Here is a 21,118-nt window from a genome sequence, read left to right as displayed (position 1 = left end):
AAACCTACCTGGCCATGTATGTCTTGCTTATCTTTTCGAGCTCACTTTTTTCATTTTTATGCAACTGCCAGTTGCTGTTCGCTTTGCCTCATTTTTTTCTGCAGTTGTGCTTTTCCGCTGCATTCCACCAGACCCCCCCTTTTCCACTTAGCAATACGAGTGTAGGCGAGTAGCCACTCTGCAGAGTAGTGTGCTACGTCTTGGGAGGATGAAAAGCAGAAGCTACAGCGCACTGTGTGCGAACCGCATGTCAGGTCCTACCCCTGAGTGCGTGGCCTCTAGTCTCCATGGGCACCCCAAGAGGTAAGGGGTTTTTCTCCCCCCAACTTTTTTTTTTAAATACAAATGAGGTAACTGAAGTTATGAATGACTCTGATGATCCTCATGGAATAGCTAGAATTCAAGAGAAAGTCTGGCTTCCACCAAAGCCTTGTCTTTACAACCCTGCTGTGGAAGTAGTTTCTTCCCTTAGAGGTGTCTACAGCCGAATAGCAAAGACAGGTGCACGACTGTCACTCCTCTGTCGTTCTCCCTGACTGAGTTAGAAGTCACTTACGCCGGACCAAGGGGCAGAAATTTACATTTCATTTCAGCTGCTTGATCTTGGGACAGGTTTGGACACAGCTGAATTCAAAAAAAAAAAAAAAAAAAAAAAAAGGACAATTCCAGCAACTGAGTCAGAGTAGAGTGGAAAGGGGAGAGTTAGTACCTAGGGAGGCTGGCAGAAAGCTGTGGTAATAGCCAACGGGAGGCTCGAAGTCGCTCGGGACGGAGTAGGGGAAAATGGTGTCACTGAGGTATGATTTATAGATGTCGGCACGTGAGTCACCGTGCGGGGGAAGGAGGAGTTAAAAGAAAAGATGGTCTCGTGGACCTGAGAGACTGGTGTTGCCATTAGCAGAAGTGAGGAAGCGTGAAGGAGAGAGGCCGTGGGGAGAAATTAGTTTCATTTGACACGTTGAGTTTAGACAGCAGCCTATCAACAGAGATGTCCCCCAAGAAGCCGCAAGTGGACTTCTGGAGCGTCACTGTATTGAGTCATACCTGCTAGTGTCCTGGCTGGATATAGAACCAGAACACCGTGTTCCGGGGTGGAACTCGGGGTGGAAAGTACTTCAGAGTCCCATCAGCTGATGAACAGGTCAAGGAAAGGCGCATCCACACGATGGAATATCATCCGGCCCCGAAAAGGAACGAAGGACGGGCGCGTGCTACAACAGGAAGGTCCCTGAAAACTCCGCGCCGAGTGAAGAAGCCGGTTACAAAATACCACAGATTGTAGGATTTGTTTACATGAAGTGTCTAAAATAGGTAATTCCATAGAAACAGAAAGCAGATTACCGGTTGCCAGAGGCCAGGACATGGGAGAATACGAATGGGTATGGAGGGATCAAAATGTTCTGGAATTTGACGGTGGTGATAGTTACACAACCTCGCAAATACACGAGCACTGAATCGTACGCTTTAAAAAGGGTGAGTTCTATGGCATGTGAATCATACCTTTTGAAAACTGGAAGAGAGGGCGCTCAGTCGGTTGGGCGTCCAACTTCGGCTCGGGTCATGATCTCGCGGTTTGTGGGTTCGAGCCCCGTGTCAGGCTCTGTGCTGACAGCTCAGAGCCTGGAGCCTGTTTCACATTCTGTGTCTCCCTCTGTTTCTGCCCCTCCCCTACTCGCGCTCTTTCTCTCTCTCAAAAATAAATACACATTAAAAAGAAATTTTTTTAAATGGAAGAGAAAACAGTACCTCAAAGATCACATACTTTGTTCCCATACGGGGTGACTCAGCGCCTTCTTCCATCTCTGCTCCCACTCGTTCTCAGTGCTTAAAGAGCTCCTGTCACAGGGACCTGGCTGTCTCACACACCTCATGGGCTTGTGTGGATGAAAACAAAGCAATAAATGAATGTAAAGCGTGTAGTACCCAGCACGTAGTCAACACTTGATAAATGGCAACAGTTTTTTCTTGCTTCTCGCCTGCCCTTTACAACACTAAGTACCTAGTAAGAGCTCAATTACCACACGTGTTTGGTCATCGGACGGCCTACAAAGCCTGTTGAAGCAATGACATTATTGGAATAATCTGTGAAAATGTGAAGGTTGGTTAGTGGTTTCATTTTTTAAAAAAAAGCCACAGGGGCTCCTGGGTGGCTTAGGCAGTTGAGCGGCCGACTTTTGCCCCAGGTCAAGATCTCACGGTTTGTGGGTTCGAGCCCCATGTCGGGCTGTGTGCCAACAGCTCAGAGCCTGGAGCCTGCTTCGGATTCTGTCCTCTCTCTGCCCCTCCCCCTCTCACAGTCTCTTTCTCTCAAAAATAAGTGAACATAAAAAAAAACAAGATTTGAAAGAATCTCGATGGGATCTACCCTGAGGTGCTTTCGGATCTGGACCGCTGCATGACGGCCCAGCAAGATGCCAGGCGGGCTTTGTGTTTAGTTTCAGGCCCTCCCCCAAAGATCCAATGATATTAAGAGCTGGGGGCTGTCTTTGTTTAACCTAGACCCCCAAGCCTTCGTAATATCCCTATGTTTCTTGGTAACTGAAAGATAGGAAGATAGTTTGGAAAGTGAACGAGAGTAATGACGAGTCGTCTCGTAGATTCTTGTCCTAATCTCGGAATTTTCAATCGTGGTTTTGGCTACGGTCGGGCAAGAGCTAGGAAATGATGCGGCGCTAAAATCCTAGACAGGAGACAATCTACGTAGGTTCCACCATCTGGAAGATCTGGTGACCTTTTACAAGCCACTTGGTAACGTTACATTAGTCCAGCGTGGCCCTGTGTTGGCTGGAGATGTCTGGGTGACCTGTTGCACGGCTTCGTAAAACACTGTAATAAACCCAAGCAGAGAAGCCTTCAGTAGCTCTGCCCCCGGGGAGCGTCTCTCCCACCTCTCATTTGCTCTGCTTACTGCTGCCCACCCCGTACCCGCTCCCCACACGGGGCGGCTAGACCCTCGAAACACCAACGTGCCTTTCAGGGGCTCAATACAACTGAAATGTCCCCACCTGCTCCCTGAACTGGTTGGTTTGTTTCCAGATGTCGCTGGTGTGAAACATTTCCCCTAATCGATGTCTGAACCTCCTCGAAATTCATTCAGCTAGGTGGCACACACCCTATTCAACGGAACTCCGTGGATGGGAAAGTAAACCTGACTTCTCTTGCCTCTGGAGACAGCATGGTATTTCTTATTATGTGAGGTTATTGTTCTGCTAGGACGTTATTAATGAGCAGAGTCCCTGCTGGAGATGTCATTGCTCCTTCCTTCCTTCAGCTGCCAAACAGTTTGGAAGTAACTTGGAAACCAAACTTAATTTCTTGAGTCATCTCCTCTGGCTTTGCGTCTCTTTCTCCGTTGCATGCCACTGTAGATAATTTGGTGCCCTTATCTGTCCATTTCCTCTGACCCTCGCCACCGATAACATGATTAAACCCTCCACTCTGGTGCTTTCCATTTGCTTCAAATTATTTCTGATTACGTGTGCTGTATTTTCTTTATTTAGACCCAAGGTATAATTAGGGAAGAGAGCTGGACAAAAGAGTCCATTTTTTTCTTTCTCTCACCATGGTGTTGGGGTGAAAAATGCCGTCTGGCACGTCGGGTGAGATCCCAGCTGGCCCATGTCTTTTGTAGCAGCCAGAGGGGGGAAGCTGCCTATCTACACAAATCCAGATGTGCGACGGTAGCTTGTTTATCTTACTTTGTGTTTAATGAGATTCTTCAGATATTGCTACTTTGAAGTATTGCTTCTATTTTTATTATCTAACATTTATTAAATGGCAACCATGTGCTCTGTTAAACACAAAGAATAGTATGGTTCTGTCTGAATTAAGAATCTAGAATGCATATGAGATCAGTTTCAATGCCGGCGACTAAAAATACACAGAGTGGACAGTGTATGTCGTCCTAGGGTATGTTTTCCAAACATTTTCTGTGCAATTAATAAACATTAGACCCTGCCCCTGGGAGAGACAGATACAAAACAAGGCACAAGATAAGAGAGATATAAATAAAATACACTGGAACTTACTTTAAAAGGAAGATGGATCTAAAAGTAAGATTTAGGGGCACCTGGGTGGCGCAGTGGGTTAAGCATCCGACTTCAGCTCAGGTCGGGATCTCGCAGTTGGTGAGTTCGAGCCCCGCGTCGGGCTCTGTGCTGACAGCTCAGAGTCTGGAGCCTGTTTGGGATTTTGTGTCTCCCTCTTTCTCTGCCCTTCCCCTTCTCTCTCTCTCTCTCTCTCTCTCTCTCTCTCTCTCTCAAAAATAAACATTTAAAATAAAATATTTAATTTTTGCTCTTGTCTCAAGTGATAGGTTGGTTTTTCTAGCTACTTTGGGTTTTGGTCTTACCAATGTTTTCCATTCTCTCAAGAACGTTTTGATCTTTTCATTTGGCCCAAGGCAAAATTGGCTTGGCTCAGTTACAAGGCAAAAGCCTGGAACTTTTTTTTTTTTTTTTTTTAATTTTTTTTTTTTCAACATTTATTTATTTTTGGGACAGAGAGAGACAGAGCATGAATGGGGGAGGGGCAGAGAGAGAGGGAGACACAGAATTTGAAACAGGCTCCAGGCTCTGAGCCATCAGCCCAGAGCCTGACGCGGGGCTCGAACTCACGGACCGCGAGATCGTGACCTGGCTGAAGTCGGACGCTTAACCGACTGCGCCACCCAGGCACCCCAAAAGCCTGGAACTTTAAGGAGCAGGAATTTGGACTGCAGCTCACTTCACCAAGAAGTGGCAGAGATTTGTTCAATTAAACACTTTGTTCCACAGGTTCTGTATGTATTACATCATGGGGGCGCCTGGCTGGCTCAGTCGGTAGAGTGTGTGACTTTTTTTTTTTTTTCATGTTTATTTATTTGCTTTGAGAAAGAGAGAGAGTGTGCCGGCTAGAGGGGGGGGGGGGGGGGGGGGAGAAGCCCAAGCAGGCTCCACACCGCCAGTACAGAGCCTGAAGCAGGGCTCGATCCCACAAACCGTGGGATCATGGCCTGAGCTGAAATCAAGAGCTGAACGGTCAACAGACTGAGCCACCTAAGCGCCCCACATGTGACTCTTGATCTCAGGGTCATGAATTCAAGCCCCATGGGCGTGGAGCCCACTCAAAATAAAAATTTTAAAACTGAACAAAGAAATTTAAAAAAAAATGTATGTCTTACATCAGGATGTCAGAGTAGCGGAAGGGGAATTTTCTGGTTTAAAATCGGAAAATACAACTTGAAGGCTCATAACTTACTACTAAATGGCTTCCTCTCCCATCTTTGAGATGCGGATGACACCAGTAAGCCCAGGGCCATGATGAAAACAGATAGGATTGATCGTGCCTTGTGAGAGCCTGTTATAAACTGTGAAGTGTTGTGCTAGTTGTTAGTGCCTGCTGTGTCAGAGCAGGTGGGCCAGGTGCCCATGTGATAGAAGCGAAAGGTATTTCTCTTGAGAATGCCTGCTATCTATTTGCATGTATATGTAAGAGATTTATTTTGTTTTTAGTGAGTAGGGTGCATGGGCGGCAGTGTTGAGCTGAGGGCTGAAACTGAAAGGGGCCAACTCCTAAAGAGGGGCCTCTCCATGCCTCTCAGGAGTGAGGGAGCTTCTGGAGGGCAGGGACCACGTCTGCTCATGCCTGCGTCCCCAGCACCTAGGACAGGACCGGGCACGGAGCAGCCAGTGAGAAGAAATTGTTCACTAAAGCCAGCTGAACCCTGAACACCACGCCCTGCGGTAACTGTTATTTGACAAACTTTCTCCCCTCTGCCCCCACCCACTTCTTTATCCAACTATGTCACGAAGCAGATCTTATATATGAACATGAAAAAAATAAAAATAAAAAAAATCTTGTCTCTGGGGGCTGGGAGAGAGGAGACTCTCATTCTATTTTGGTTATTAAATGTCTACCCATCTATGTGTAGGTATTTTACGCTCAGGGCTGCTTTTGCCTTTTTTTTTTTTTCTTTCCCCAAGTTCATTTCTCTATTTTTCTTACCCCGCCAAGAATCTTTTTTTTTTTTTTTTTTTTTTTTTTTTATTTATTTGTAATGCTTCTTAACAGAATCTGAAGCGGGCTCCAGGCTGTCAGCACAGAGCCCATCGTGGGGCTCAAACTCACGGACCGTGAGATCATGACCTGAGTGGAAGTCAGACGCTTCACTCCTTAACCGATTGAACCGCCCAGGCGCCCCTTAACCCGCCCAATTTTTAAGTCGACCGTCTCACCTCTACTGCCGGCCTAATTAGCGTTTGAAAAGCAGCGCATTCCATCAGACTGGGGTGGGGGGGAGCGGAGGAGACCACGGAGTCGATTTGTATTCCGAGAACAAGGTGTTATTGTGCAGGCTAAGATTCGCCAAAGTGCTTAATGCTTGAAAATGCATGAAGAAAACCATCCTTCCTGCAGCAGGTGGTACAGCCTGACTCCAAGGCATAAAAGCAGTAGATATATTGAGATACGTGTTCATTTTCCTCCACTCACTGTTTTCCTTCCTGAGTGTGTATGCATGTGTGCGCGTGGTAAGAAGTCATTTAAAAAACAAGCACGACGTTCATCTACTCAGATTGGTCTTATTTTGGAACTGCCGTCCTTTCTTGTAAACAGATTTCCTTTTTTAACAAGGCCATTAATGCTATTTACCTAATAACGCTTGAGTATATCAATCATATTAATTTTGTCGATGAAGCATTTAAGTGATTATTGCATTTCCTAATATTAAGTATCTTCACTACATTTAAAGGAAAGCGCCCATGCATCTAGACAGAAAAACCCAAATGCATACGGCATGTTTTTACTTTTGACAATAGGAGTTACATTTCTCCCAAGATTGAATTTTTTTTTTTTTTTTTTTAGCCTTGGGCCAAGGAGACAGACTGAGAATCAAGGAATTTAGAGATGGAGGAAACCTCATTCAACCTCCTAATCCAATGCTGGAATCCCTTCTCTGGCAATCCTGGCAGATGGCCATCCATCTGCTTGTATACTTCCAATGCTGGGGAGCTCATTATCTCCTGAGGCGACTCATAAATTCTTTCTTATTTGAGCTAAAATTGGCCTGTAATTTCTATCCGTTTGTCCTGGTTATGGAGCAAATAGGAAAGGTCTTAAGTGTCACATCTTCCTTTAGTCTCTTTTCAATTAAGGTAACTGGATTCTTCTAAATTAAGACTCTTGCCTGGAATCTGGAAGAACGGTAGTGGAAACAGCTGAGGGTTAAGCCATCGCAGAACACAATACTTGTCACAACTGCGGCTAGCTGGTAAGCACCCCCTCTAGGGGCGCCTGGGTGGCTCAGTAGGTTAAGTGTCTGACTTTGGCTCAGGCCATGACCTCACAGTCTGTGAGTTCGAGCCCCATGTTGGGATCTGTGCTGTCGGGATCTGTGCTGACGGCTCGGAGCCTGCTTCGGATTCTGTGTCTCCCTCTCTCTCTCTGCCCCTCCCCAGCTCTGTCTCTGTCTCTCTCTCTCTCTCTCTCTCTCTCTCTCAGAAATAAATAAACATAAAAGAAAAAAGCGCCTCTTCTATATTCAAACTTGGGTATAGCCCACTATGTAGTACAGTTCTTGGATGTAACTCATCCCTCATTTAGGAGTCGTAAGAAATCTGTCCTGGGTGAAGAGAAATCGTACTCTCTCATTCTTTTTACTATTCTGAATTCCTTCAGAGGGCACAGGCTCCTAAAACTCACTATGAGCTAAAATGTAAAGGTTTTCCTTTACAAGGGAAAATTAACGGCACCGGAACATAAATTTTTGAAAGTAGGAACCATGTCCAGTTTTTCTTTCTGTCCCCCTTAGTGCCCGATACCATTCCTGGCAGATAGAAGCTGCTTGCTGATTTCTTGGTTTGTTGAGCTCAAAAAGAGAACTGGCCAACCTTATGTTGAAATATACACGTATTTGGGAATGCACATACACATGCATCTATCTATCATGTATCTTCCTACCTACCTATCTGTAGAGAGACACATATATACACATACACATTTTTTTTTTTTACCTTTATACTATCCTGGGGTCATTTCATAATAGTTCATAGGAAGACTTAATGCCATAGTACAGACAAAACCGTTCTCTGGGTCAACTGCAGACCCTAAACACCTGGGGTAAAGTGACATGTGGCATCTTATTCATTTATTTACTTATCTTGGCATCTTTGTATCCTGAGGTGGCTGGCTTGGGAAGGTAGACCCTCTCCTGTGTGCCCTCCCTTGCTAACGTGCTTGTGCTTTGCCCCCAGGTAGAATGTGCCCCCCTGGGCACCCCTATTCCTCATCTTCCCACCTCTCCCTCCTGCTCAACTGGATTGCCTCTTGTTACTCAAGTTACTCCTGTTATTGGAGATTGAGAAGGACAACAGTGGAAGGGGGAGAGAAAGCATAACTTCTTTTTTCGTATAATTTAAAAATTTTTATGTATTTATTGAGAGAGAGGCAGAGGAAGAGAGATTTTTAATATTTATTTTTAATAACATATTTATTTTTTAATATTTTTAAATTTTAATTTTTAATTTTATATTTTAATTTTAAATTTTAATTTATTTTTTAATATTTTTAATTTTTTATTTATTTATCTATTTTTCAATGTTTTATTTATTTTTGGGACAGAGAGAGACAGAGCATGAACGGGGGAGGGGCAGAGAGAGAGGGAGACACAGAATGGGAAACAGGCTCCAGGCTCTGAGCCATCAGCCCAGAGCCTGACGCGGGGCTCGAACTCATGGACCGCGAGATCGTGACCTGAGCCGAAGTCGGACGCTCAACCGACTGAGCCACCCAGGCGCCCCTTAATATTTATTTTTTATTTTGGAGAGAGCCAGTGTGAGTGGGGGAGGGGCAGTGAGAGAGGGGGACAGAGGATCCCAGCGGGCTATGCGCTGACAGCAGCAAGCCTGATGCCTTGGAGGGGGTGGGGGGAGGGGAGGGGGGGGGAGGGGAGGGCGGAGGCTGGGGGACTCAAACTCACCAACCGTGAGATCGTGACCTGAGTCAGACACACAGCCGACTGAGCCACCCAGGAGCCCCAAAAGTACAGCTTCTTCAGTCTTTGTCTAGTCTTTACCCAATTTGACTTAGGTGGGCTTACCCCTTCCTTCCTCAGCGATCTTTGTCCGATGTCCTTCACGCTGCTCCCTCCTGGAGCCAGAAGCCCTGAGTTTTAACTCAGCTTTGCTAGATAGAAACCACTTCACTGAATGGTTTCTATCGATACCGTGGTATAATGGAACCTGCCTATACTGAGCGTGAGAGCAAATGAGGAAAGGTGGGTATGGAAGTATAAAGCCCACCGCAAGTAAAATGCATTTTACCCTCCGACCTTGGTACCGGTTACCAGCCTTCATGGTGCAGGTGAATGCCACTGCCCCTTTCCCACACAGGATGCAGGTGCAGTCGAGCGGCGGGCCTCCAGCTGCAGTATAGGTCTGCAGAGGCTCCAAGCAGAGCATTCTGGGTGCCACCCAAGCCCGTGTGTGCTGAGGAACCTCGGTCCCAACGCTGGAATTGCCATAAGCCACATGCCCCTGCCGCCACCCCCACCCAGTCTGCCAGCCTAGACTACGACCCTGCACCTGAGTTAACTGTATGGGAAGTATACAGAAAACGACCTGGTCTCAGAATTGGGCCATAACCGCTAGAAGGAGATGTACTACCTCTACGAACCCCAAGAGGCCAAGCCCTGGATTCACCTCATCTTCTATTTCGTCTCCAGTGCCTGGCACGTAATAGGCACCAAAGATTTCCTGAAGAAGAACTGACTGCCATGGCAGCTGATCTCCTCTGCAGAGCAGTAAATGGAAACTGAGACACAGGGTGGGAACGAATCTGGTTCTTACATTAGGATAAGGAGCAGGACCACAGAAGGAGAGGCAGGTTGTATTCTGAGCGAGGAGGATCCAAGTTTTTGCTGAAATTTCAGTGTGAGCAGTATTCTGTATGTCTAGACTAAGCAAATGGAGATAAGAGAGGTTGGGGGAAGGGAGCTGATGATAACATAGTTGTCAAGCGGAGGTGGGGCTTCTTCCCCGTTCGACGGAGTCCTCTGCCGAGCAGGCTTGGGGGCTATGTACGTCGAAACCCACATGCACACAACCCTTGGCCATAATGTCATTATGCAAAACCAACACTCAGCGCATCCTTTAAGGCATGAGTAAAAACTTGAAGTAAAAATCAAAGAACAATTCTCTCTCTAATTTCAATTCTGCTTCTAAACTGGTTCTGTTAGACATTATCCTTCAGGAATGAACCATTCATCCCCCACACAGGTGACGAGAAGGACACAGAATTATTTTCATGTAATCTGGAGTTTGAGCGTAGTATGCTAGCGGGGTTGCTGCATTTTTAACACCGCGTGGCGATAAGGATATTCAGTCAGGCTCTTGCTGGCTTCACCCTCAAGCCCCTCAAGTCGAGCCCCACCTTCAGCTTACGTTTGTAAAGGCTTCAAGCTTAGCAGGGACCCGTGGTTTCGTACTGCCGGTCAGGTAATCCCATCTGGCTCATTTAGACCAGCGACAGAAGCAAATTTGATTTTCCAGAATGGCAGTCCTCCGTAGCCCTTACTTCATGTTGCTTCATTCATTCAACACAGTTACCAAGCACCTACTATCCCAGGCATTATGCTGTTAATATGGATTTTTTAAGTCCATACTCTCATTATGAACTTGTGATCAACCTTCAAAGGGATCTTTGGAAAAGAGATGGTAAATTTAAGAACAGCTATTCTGCTTTGTGGATATACCTGAGGCTAATACAAAGAAGGGAGAAGCTAAAAATAAATCCAGGAGAACAAGTCTGTAGTCTTTTAGTGAACGCAGACATGAAACAAGTAAGCAACCGTAAGCTCTAATAAGTGCAAGAGAATTCTAGAGAGGGGAGTAATTAATTCTGCTGGGAAGAGACCAGACAGCAGGGTAGGAGAAACTTCTTGTAGGAGGAGATTCCTAAACTGGGTTTTGTGTGTATGTGTGTGTACATGGGGGTGGGGGTGTCTCCAGGCAGAAATCAATGTGTTGAAGCAGAGAGACATAGAATAGGAGAACCAGAGAACTAACTGTGGGCAGCTTGGCATTGATGGGGTATGAGACGGGCAGTGGTGGATGATGGGCGAGGCCGGAGAAGTCAGCAGGGAGCATATATGCTGAGGCGTGTTGGACTCAGTGTTACTCTATAGGTCATAGGGGGTCGTGGAAGGGTTTTGAGCTGGGGGCTCATTTTAGGTCCATCCCTCGGGCAGCCATTTGTGGGGCGTTAGGAAGCCAGTCTAAAGGCGGGGGCATCAGTTCGAGACTGCACTGGTTTCTAAGAGACAGTGACACACTGATGGCATGTCCCATGAAGTCAAGCGTGGACAAGTCACTTGGTCACTGTGGTCCTCAGTTGGCCCTACCGATGCAGTGGGCTCGTTATGCACTAGTGATAAACCTCCAAAGGGACCTTTGGAAAAGACAGGGTAGGTAAATTTAAGATTGAGTAGTCTTCGTGGATATACCTGAGGCACTTTCAAAGAAGGAAGAAGCTATAAATAAATCCAGGAGCACAGACTCCTTCCTCAGATCCACTAGAACTCAGATTCACTAGACTTCCCCATGATGCCCAGGCTGTGAGGGATGCTTTACTCTGCTTTTTCATTCAAGACATCAGGAGCAGCCGGGGGGCTCAGTCGGTTAAGCGTCCGACTCTTGATTTTGGCTCAGGTCATGATCTCACAGTTTGTGAGCTCTAGCCCCGCGTCCAGCTCTGCACTGACGGTGCACAGCCTGTTTGGGATTGTCTCTAAGTAAATAAATAAACTAAAAAAAAAAAGAGAGAGAGAGAGAGACAGAGGAGAGCATCCTTGAAGGTAGCTGAGCTGGACCAGCCTCATTCCCCTTTGACATAGCCCTCTGTGGAATCTCCAAAATGGTCTGGGCTAACCTCCCCACCCCATCCCCACCCCCCAGCGGAGCTTGGGAACTTAGCTTGTCCGGAATCAAATTCTGGTGGGCAAGTGGCACTGAGGTCGAGGAGTAAAGGAAGCAGAGAGCAAACTGTGAGTACTCAGCAGCCGGAAGCAGAAAGAAGGCACAGCCGGGGTGGGGCTGGCGCCAGGGTGGGGCTGGCGCCAGGGTGGGGCTGACCACCGCTCTCAACCATCTGACTTGGAAAGGGGCAGAGGCCTGAAGGGAAAGAAAGTCAGAATCACCCCCGCAGGGAGGGGAGCGACTGGGGTCCTCATTAGGTCACTACCCAGGCCACCTCAGACCTGTTAGCAATCTCTCTGACCTTGTCAAAAGCTCCTTCCCGCCTCCTTGGTTAATAGGCCGGAGTTCACCAGGCAAAAGAACATGAAGCATTGCACTTCGTGTTTTTCCTCCCCCACCCGACAGCTTCTATCGTCTTGCTGATCTTGCACCCTTTGGTTTAGGGTCCTGGATCCACGCTTGGCATTTCGGAGCTTGAAGTAACTTTAGAGATTAGTCTGCTTCTCTCCGGTTTAGAGATGTGGAAACGGAAGCCGAGGGACGTGACGTCCCTTGCCCAGGAAGGATCCCAGGGATGCCCGTCTAATGTACTTGCTGCTTAGCCCAGGGCCGTCCTTCTGTCCATTTCGCCAAACGAGGCGCCAGCCCCAGGGACTAGGGCTGGAATTAGAACTGGATTCCGTGTAGCCTGTTCGCCCCCGGCGTGGCTGGTTTGCGGGCTTCCTCCCCTGCGAAGTGGGGTTAGTGTCACCTTGCAAAGTTGAGGCCAAGGTTATCGAAAACGGCACTGTTAAGTGCGGCAGTCACGGCACACAGTAGGTGCTAAATAATGTCTTCCCCGAAGAGCATGCACCACGCCAGCGTGTGGGGTGGGGGATGGGAAGTCAAGTCGGGAGCCACATTCCGGCCTGCGGCCTGGGTGGGTACGGGAGTGGGAAGAGCAGGACGGCTGGCCTTCCCTGGGGAATGCACTGACCACGAGAGTATCCCGTCCCTTCAAGCCCAACCGGTGGGGCTGGGGACAAGCGGTCCCCGGAGGGTCTGATTAGGCTGTGGGTGTGCGGATAGTGGGTGTGGGGGCCCAGGCCTCCGAAGACGGGAGGGCTCTGCGATCAGTTCGCTTGTCTCCTCCCCAAGGCCGACGTGCGGGGTGGAAAAGAGGAATAACGTTTGAGGAGGTCACGTGGCCTCGGGCCTCCTTCCTCGGGATCGGGGCCCCGGTCCCCAGCCTCCTCCTGAGGGCAGCCGCGCCGTAGTAAAACGCGCACCGCCCGCGTGTCAGACAGTTGGGTTGCCCTCCCGGTCCCCGCCCCTCGCTCCCTTGCTCACTTGGGGCCCCGCGCTCCGGGCTGGACCGTGCGCCTCTCCCAGCCTCGGGGTCCTCATCCGTAACCCGAGGAGACGGCTCCTCCCCAGACGCTTGTACTCAGAAAGCAGCGCCCGGGAACTCCTAGACGCACGCTGTGCCTGTCTCTGCAGCCCCCCTGGTTACCATTCGCTCTTCTGCCTCCGCAAGCGAAACCTCCCGCTCTCCATCTTCGCCGCCGCGGGGCCGCAGTCTCCGGCCCCCGGGCACGCTCGGCCCCCGTGCGCTTCCCACGCGCCCCACCAGGGGGCGCCCTTCGCCCGCCGAAGCCGGCCGGGCCCTAACTCCGGGGGCCGGAGCGGGCCGCCCCCCTCGCGCCGGGCGGTGCAGGGCGCGGGCCGCGCCGGGGTTCCGCCCTCGAGGTCGCTACACCGCAGCGCCCGCTCCCCCGTCCCGCGGCCGCCCGGCCGCGCGCGCCCCTCGCGCCCGAGTCCCGCGCCTCCCGCTCGGCCTCGGTCCCCCCCCCCTCCCCCCCGGGGCGGCGGCAAGTTTGCCCGCGGCCGCCCGCTCCTCCTGCGCCTCGGCTTCGGGGCGCGCCGGGCGAGGCTCGGAGCGGGCGCCAGGGGCGTGCGGGCCGCCCGGCCGCCGGGCCCCGAAGGGGCGCCCCCCCGGCCGGCGTGCGCGGGCCGCCGCAGTTCCGGCGCTGGCCGCCGGGCGGCGCCCCGCGCCTCGGCCGCGCTCCTCCCGCGCTGCCCGCTCCCCGCTCGCTCGCGGCCGGACACAGACTGCCTTCAGCTGCCGGCGGATCGCGCTGGGGCCGCCGCGGCTGCTGCGGAAGCAGGGAAAACCGGAAAACAACAGCCCGGCGGCCCGGCCCCAGCTCAACCCCCGGAGTGCGGAGCCGCCCAGGTAAGGGCAGGGCCCTCCGCGGCGTCCCCCCAGCCTGCCCCTTGCGCTGCCCCCCGCGTCCCGGCCGCGCGGGCCCCGCGCGCGCCCCCTCCCGCGCCCGTCCCCCCTACTTCTGACGTCTCCGCCTCTCCGTCCCCCCGGGGCAGCTGCCCCGCACCCTTCCCTGCCCCCCGCCCCCACCGTCTCCCCGGCGCCCTGCCTCCCCTCTCCCGCCTTCAGCCCGCCGGTCCCCTGCGCTCGGATCCCTGCGTCTCCCGGGCTCTGGACCCCCCATCGCTTCGCTCCGCTCCGTAGTTCCTCCAGTCTCCATCCCCGTTTCCCTCCCTCCGCAGCCCTCCTCCGGGCTCGCGGTGCTCCCGCTCTGGTCCTCCCCTTCCCCTGTGCAACTCCCAGCCCAGCGTCTGCCCCCCTGCAGGGCTGCCGGCCCCTGCCCGCCACCGGCGCGCTCCCCCAGCCCTCGTCACCCCCGCTTCCCGCCCGACCCCGGCTTCACTGCCCCATCCCAGCGCAGCCCCGGAGCCCACGGGGCCCCCCTCCCCCTTTCCTCGCTGCCATCTGCCTCCGCTGCCCCCTGCCCCTGCGCTGGACTCCGGCCACCACCACACCCCCACCCGACACGCCGGCTCGCTTCGGGGGACCGGCGTCCTATCAGGAATGACCCTCTTTTCCCCGGACTAATGAGGCTCCCACCCATCTCACCCTAGTTCACCCGAGTGGGAAGTGAGGGAGAAACTCTGGAGACCTGCATTTGGGCGTGTGATGGGGGAGGGGGCTGGAGGAGGAGGGGGGGAGGGGAGCTGATTGAGATTCTCTCCAGTGAGGACTGGCAGAGCGGTGAGCTGCTCAGACCTGGCCAGGGTGGAGGGCCGGCTTGCGACAGCTGGGACAGGGGTTTCAAGGCACTGAGAGCACCTGTGTCTCTTTCCCTGGCTCCCTTGAGCTGAAGAAAGTGAGAGAGGAGGAGCTGGAGCCCGGGGAGAGTTGGCCAGCTGGCCTGGGAGGGGGAGGCCGCGGTGGGGGGCTGGGCCAGGGCCCTGGGGCCTGCCTGCCTGGCAGTGGTGGGGCACTGCGGCCGGAGCTTCTCCCCCGCTGGACCTTTGGCTGCACGGCTCTTGGCACCTCTACTTTATGCTGCCATCTTCCTCCTGGTGCTGTTGTCTGGTGATGCCACGAGGTGCCACCTCCCTGCCTCCCTCCAGTGGCTCTCCTGGGCATGTCTCCCAAGGGCCTGGGTTGTCTGGAAAGAGGAGGGGAGCTCTGGGCACGGCTGGGGCCCTTCGAGACCAGACCAAGTGGTCCTGGGACCGGCCAGGAGTACGGAGTCCTGCCAGGAACAAAGAGAAGTACCTTCACTTAAGCTCCCTATGGTCACCTGGGTGACGGGGACACTTCCCGGAGCATCTGCAAACAGCAGGCTGTCCCCTGGGATAGAGGCGGTCTGGGCCGGCAGTGGGCAGCTGAGAGAGCAGTGTGGTCCCACTTTGCTCCCTGAGTGTCTGTGCTCGTGTGATCGGGGCGAGGGGTCTGGAGAGGTCAGCCGTGTTCCGCTCCCACCTGGGACGGAAGCCCCAGGAACTCCACCGGGCATCATCAGGCTGGTTGTATTTGCTGAAGCTGCAGCCCATGTCTCATCATTAATCAGGTTTATTATTTTCCACACTGGCTGGATGTGTTCCTCAAGGTCGCGACCCTTTGGAGAGTTAATCTAATATGCACACATTACAGTGTCTGGGTTTGTTTAATTTTCCGTATTTTGTTCATTTCTTTCGGCACGAACCTTCCGCGGGGAGCCATGGCCCGGGCTTGCCCACCAGCTTCCTGCCTGCGTGGCCAGCTCCGTCCCGCAGTCCTCCTGTGGGCCTGCCACCAGAGACCAGAGGCCACGCGGGTCCCCGGAGCTCTTGGCAGTGCTGGGTGGGGAAGAGGTGGGGTGCAGCAGAGGGGTCCTGGGGAGGACATTCTGGTTTCTCTTTGTTTTCCCCCTCCCCACCCCCCACCCCCCCCCCAAGGCGTCTTGATCATTGGCTGACATTTTCTCCAGCACCAAAAGTTCTTCGTAGACACTGGGTCTGCATCTTGGTCTGGCTTTCCAGTCTGCTTTTCCCCGGGGATGGAGAGGGAGGGAACTTTGGTGGAGTGGCAGAAAAGTGGGGACCCTGGAGAAGAGGTCCCAGCCGCTGGGCCGCAGGGGCTCCTGGAAAGAGATGGAAGGAAGGGAGAAGGGCAGGAAGACCTGTCCTGGGTGAGGGAGGGTAAAGCTTGCTGGAAAGCAAGAGGAGCAGCAAGTAGGAAGTGGCGGCTGTGTGGCCGGGGTGGGGGGGGCAGTGGCAGTGAGCGTGTGGGAAGAAAGCACCTTCTGTTGCTTCTGCGTAGTACGAATCCCTTATGCGTGGAAAGAGTGCCACGGGTTTCCAAATGCTTCATCTGATCTCTACTAGGGCCCTACAAGCATTTCATCTGTACTGTCACCCTCAAGGAGGTATCGTTGAGCCCCCAGAAACCGAGGCTCGGAGAGGTCAGATGACCTGTCCGACGCCCTGCAGCCACTCCCAAGGCTGCCAGACTCCCTGCCCGGTGCTCTTGTGCCGCAACTTGTCTCTGCTCTTCAGCCCTCTCTCCCCCCAGCCCATGCTTCGGTTCATCTGTACGTTCTCCGCTGTCTGCTCAACATTCTCTCCTCCCCGTGGGGTGGGCCGGTCGTTCGTCCCCACTTCCGCCCCAGGTCTCGGATCTGGCTGATTCTTGGTGCTGCACCCTCAGCCCCTCGCCTGGCTGCTCCAGCACCCCGGATGTCCGGCCATCCCCACCCGAGGCAAGCTCTTCCTCTTGACGGCCTCCTGCAGAGAGTTCCTGCTCCTTCCAGGCACTGGTCTGGACACCTCGGACCCCTTGGTTCTGTGTCCTTCTGCCTCCCCCGCTCCACTCCTCTGCGCCCCACCCTCTTGGCCCTCGGTTCTGGACAGCGGTGCCCAGCCTGACCTTTCCTTGCCCACTGCCACTGTCCCGCTTGGGGCTAGCAGCTCACCCCCAGGTTATGCTAACACAGCCTCCTCCCTGGGCAGCCTACAGGCTCCGCTTCCCAGCACCTGCTGCCGCACCCCCTTTCCTACAAAAGATGGTGCTTGTAACATGTGACCACGTCTCGGGGAGTCTCAGTGCCCCGCCCCACCCCCCAGGTTCCTGGTGTCACTCTCTGAGTGACCTTGAACGAACTGCTTAACCTCTCTGAGCCTCACTGGCCTCACCCATATAATGCTGAGAGCACCTGCAGCTGGGCTCCTCTTAACGCTGCCCTCTTGCCGCGCTGGTTTCACTCCCAGCTCCTGCCTGCTACTGCTGCTTATCCGTCTCTGTTTGTCGCCCACCCAGAAGGCAAGTCCCTTGAGGAGCCAGGCCTTTGCCTCGTGCCTTTTCGGTCCCTGATTCCTCACCGAGCGTGCGCGGTCATTCAACACGCATAGATTGGCCTCTTGCTTAGAGTAGGAACGTCAGAAGTAGTTGTTGGTTGGTTGGAACGTTCGGTTACAGAAAGCAGGGTATGCCTTACGTTTAACACGTCCACCATGAGAAAACAGTTTATGCCACGGTACCGGGCGAGGTAACTCGTGGGAAGGATGGAGGGAATCAGTTTGAACACTGTATTGACCGCACGCTCTGCTCATTTCACGGAGTCGCCCCAGCTACCTGGTGAGTTACACGTGAGCACCTCCAGTTCTACAGATGGGGGAGGGGCGCCCATCGGAGCCACGTCATAGCTCAGGGAGCGCTCCAGAACCCCACCACTCCCTTCCCCTCTCCCTGGGCCTCAAACTGGGAGGGGGCGGCTCTTTGTGAAAAGATTCGACACAGGTTTTCTTCGGACAGCTCAACGCTTCCGCCATTTACACACCTCCGCGAGGCAGGGCCCAGCGAAGCAGGTCTGGGGTTTGGGTGGAGAGCACAGGAGGACACACATGAGGGCTGTGTGGCCGTGCTCGGGCCACCGTGGTAGCTGGCGGCCGCATGGGGCTGGAGCTCGGTGAGGAGGAGGAAGGACTCGGTGGGCAAGGCGGGCTGCCCAGGCAGAGTGGGGGCCGGGGACGTCCTGAGGGCCGGGGAAGAAGGGGCCTGGCTGGGCAGGGGCAGGGCAGAACTGACTCAGAGGTAACCAGCCTTGAGAGCCAGAAGGAAAAGGTTCAGGTTGGTGCATCGGGTTCGCGGAGGAACCCTGGGCGGAGGAGTGAGGGCGAACGCACGGACAGATTGGGAACAGCAGATGAGGGAGGGGCAAGTGTCGCGGAGAACTTTGAGATTTACAGCCCCGGAGGATGGTGATGCCGCATCAGAAATAGGGAAGCCAGAAGGGGAAGCCGGCCTGAGGGAGAGCTGACGAGTGTGTTCCCAGACATGCTGTGAGGCAGGCGGGCGGGAGCATTTGGGGATGGAGCCTGGGTGGCCTGGGGACTCTGAGCAGCCTTGTGCGAGGCGGGCGCCTCCGACCTGGCACCAGGCTGCTGTGCGGGAAATGACTCCTGTGTGTGTCACCCCCGGGGGGGGGGGGGGCCCGAGCCCAGCTTCGCTCTGAGCATCGCTCACAGGAGTGTGTCCCCAGTGCCTGGCGCTGGGCAGGTGCTACATGAGTATTTGTCTTATTAAGTGGCCCCAAGTCCTGTTTCACAAGTATTGGTTCCAGAGAGAAATTCCTGGTGGAACGCGGTGGGTGAGGAGAGGGGAGGAGGGCCGTGTGGGCCTTGGGCTTCCAGGAGTGGGGTGTGCCGGGGCTCCCCCGGCTGCCTCAGTTTACTCTTTGCGATCTCGGGCACATAACACACCTGACGTCACGGAGCGCCTGACTCCTGATGATCATCCTCTGCTGGCTCTCTGGAGGGGGGCAGGTGGAGGGGGCACGACTCCCAGGGTGGAGGTGGGGGGGGGGGCACAGCCGGTGGTCTGGGAGAGCGGCTGCGGAGTAAACACAAGTTGAGAATGGGCGTTTAAGGGCCAGAGTTAAAGAGGAGGATTTAATAGAATGAGAAATCAATAGCCCCGAGGAGGCTAAGATGCGAAAGTGAGAGGCTGCCTACAAGGGACACTTAATGAAAAAGAAAGATTTTAAGAAGCCGCGGAGGATGGCGGCACCTGTCCGGGCGGCCGGGGTAGTTGCCGTTGTCCAGCCCGGAGGCTCCTGAGCAGGGAGACGGGGTCTCGGGAGTGGACAGTGCTGCCCTCACCTTTTGGGGGCAGCTCTCTGCTGCTCTCGGTCTTTCCGAGACACCCTTTTCCCTGCGCCAGAGGCCGTGTGGTACAGCGGTCGGCCACGCCTGGCCGCGATGGCACGGGATTCAAATCCGGGCCTTTGCAGCTGCAGCGGCGCGCCGTTGGGCGGGGGCGAAGGAGCCTAGGAGCGACCCAGCAGGTGCCCCGAAGGCCAGCGCAGGGTTGCGGTCGTGGCTGTTACAAGTATGGTTACGTTTCCATCTTTACAGAGTTTCTCATAGCCCGGCTCGGCTCATGAGCCGCCGCGGAATCACGTCCCCGGCGAGGCTGGTGACGGGATGGGAGATGGGGCATAGGCCCTTTGGGACTTGTTTTTGGTGAAGTCACTTGGTGCAAGTAATAAGGTGGGTAGTGACGGAGCTGGGGTGTCAGCCCAGGGCTCCCCGGCCTGCGTCCTCTCCGGGGGGCTCTGTGGCCCTCCACACAGGAGCGGGAGGGGAGGCAATGAGCGACATCAGTAAACCATTTGGTCCCATCTTGGCATCCAGACCAAATGGGATTGGCACCGACCAGGGGAACGATCTTAATTCTCGAAGGCTCTTAGATTGTGAACTCCTTGGGGGCAGAGATATGGCCTGTGTTTTTGTCTCTAGCAGAAGGTTCGAGTAGTAGGGACAAAGTGTAATAATAATACCTAGTGCTTTTCAAATGCCTATTATATATCAAGCACAATACAAAGCGCTTTCCGTATCTTAGTTCATCCTCTTAAGAACTTTAACCTTGAAGATACTCTTTATGGTTCTATTATTATTTTAGGTACTATTTAGGGTACTGTTATACCCATTTTATAGGTGAGGAGGCTGAGATTCAGTGTAGATGATTAATTAGCCCAAAGTCCCCTAGCTAGTAAGTAGCAGAGTTGGAATTTGTACCCAGACGGTGTGATTTAAAAAAAAAAAAAAAAAAAAAGGTGTGTTTTTTGTTTTTTGTTTTTTTTTATTAAGTAAACTTTACCCCCAACATGGGGCTCAAAGTCACGACCCTGAGATCAACAGTTGCCTGTTTTACCAAAGGAGCCAGCCAGGTGCCCCTCAGGTGGTCTGATTTCAAACTAGGTGTCAGAAATCTCTTTGTGCCTGTGTGGGTGCATGCACGTGTATGTGACACATGTACTGGGTTTCCCCTGACCTCCTGGAGTCCCCCTGTGGCTGCTTCACTGTCTTGTCCCCCATCTTGTAGGCAAGGAGGCCAGCTTGGAGGGGCATAAATCTTCCCTACACTCTGGTGCTTTGCTTGTCTTTCCTTGGCCTGATTTCTTTGACCCCCAAGCGAGAGGTCACGGGCAATGTGGGGGAATCGGTTAAAGACCACCCTCATCAGAGCTCCTGAGTGGGCCCTGAATCCTGTGTCAGTCTCTTCCATCCGGGCGAGGAGGGCCTGGGGTGGAAGCCAGACCAGGGCAGCTCCATGAACCATTGACGAGACTCTCTCGTCGAGATGAGAAGTTTGAGTGTTGATGGAGCTCAGGTGACCCTTGGCTCCTCGAGGTCACAGCCGCCCCACCCTGCCCACACCAACCAGCATCAGTTTACCAACCATCCCCTTTAGGGCCCTGGGGCCCAGCTGGCTGGCGTGGCTACCTGCATCATCAGGAGGGAGGTCTCGCTGGGGTCTTGGACTCTCAGAGACGTGATGGGGTGTCTCTGGGAGAAATCTGATGGAGCACCCCTGTCACACTTGAGCTTGGTGATCTTTC

General features: G+C 53.3%; 1 protein-coding gene across 5 annotated transcripts in view; it reads left to right on the top strand.

Annotated features, from left to right (window-relative positions):
* The first annotated feature begins 14,012 nt into the window (after positions 1-14,012).
* Positions 14,013-21,118, top strand: part of GRIK4 (glutamate ionotropic receptor kainate type subunit 4) — a 431,577-nt gene continuing 424,471 nt past the window's right edge. For 4 of the 5 annotated variants that reach the window (XM_086678846.1, XM_086678845.1, XM_086678847.1 and 1 more), the window contains exon 1: positions 14,013-14,166. The gene's annotated coding sequence lies outside the window, so the exon portion shown is untranslated. The remainder of the gene's footprint in view (positions 14,167-21,118) is intronic. The other variant, XM_086678848.1, reaches the window with a different exon arrangement.

This window comes from Puma concolor, chromosome D1, assembly GCF_028749965.1.
Source record: "Puma concolor isolate L17-30 chromosome D1, mPumCon1.1.hap2, whole genome shotgun sequence".
Lineage (NCBI taxonomy): Eukaryota > Metazoa > Chordata > Mammalia > Carnivora > Felidae > Puma > Puma concolor.
Note: the sequence above shows the minus strand (reverse complement) of the source record. Positions and strands in the feature narration are given on the sequence as shown.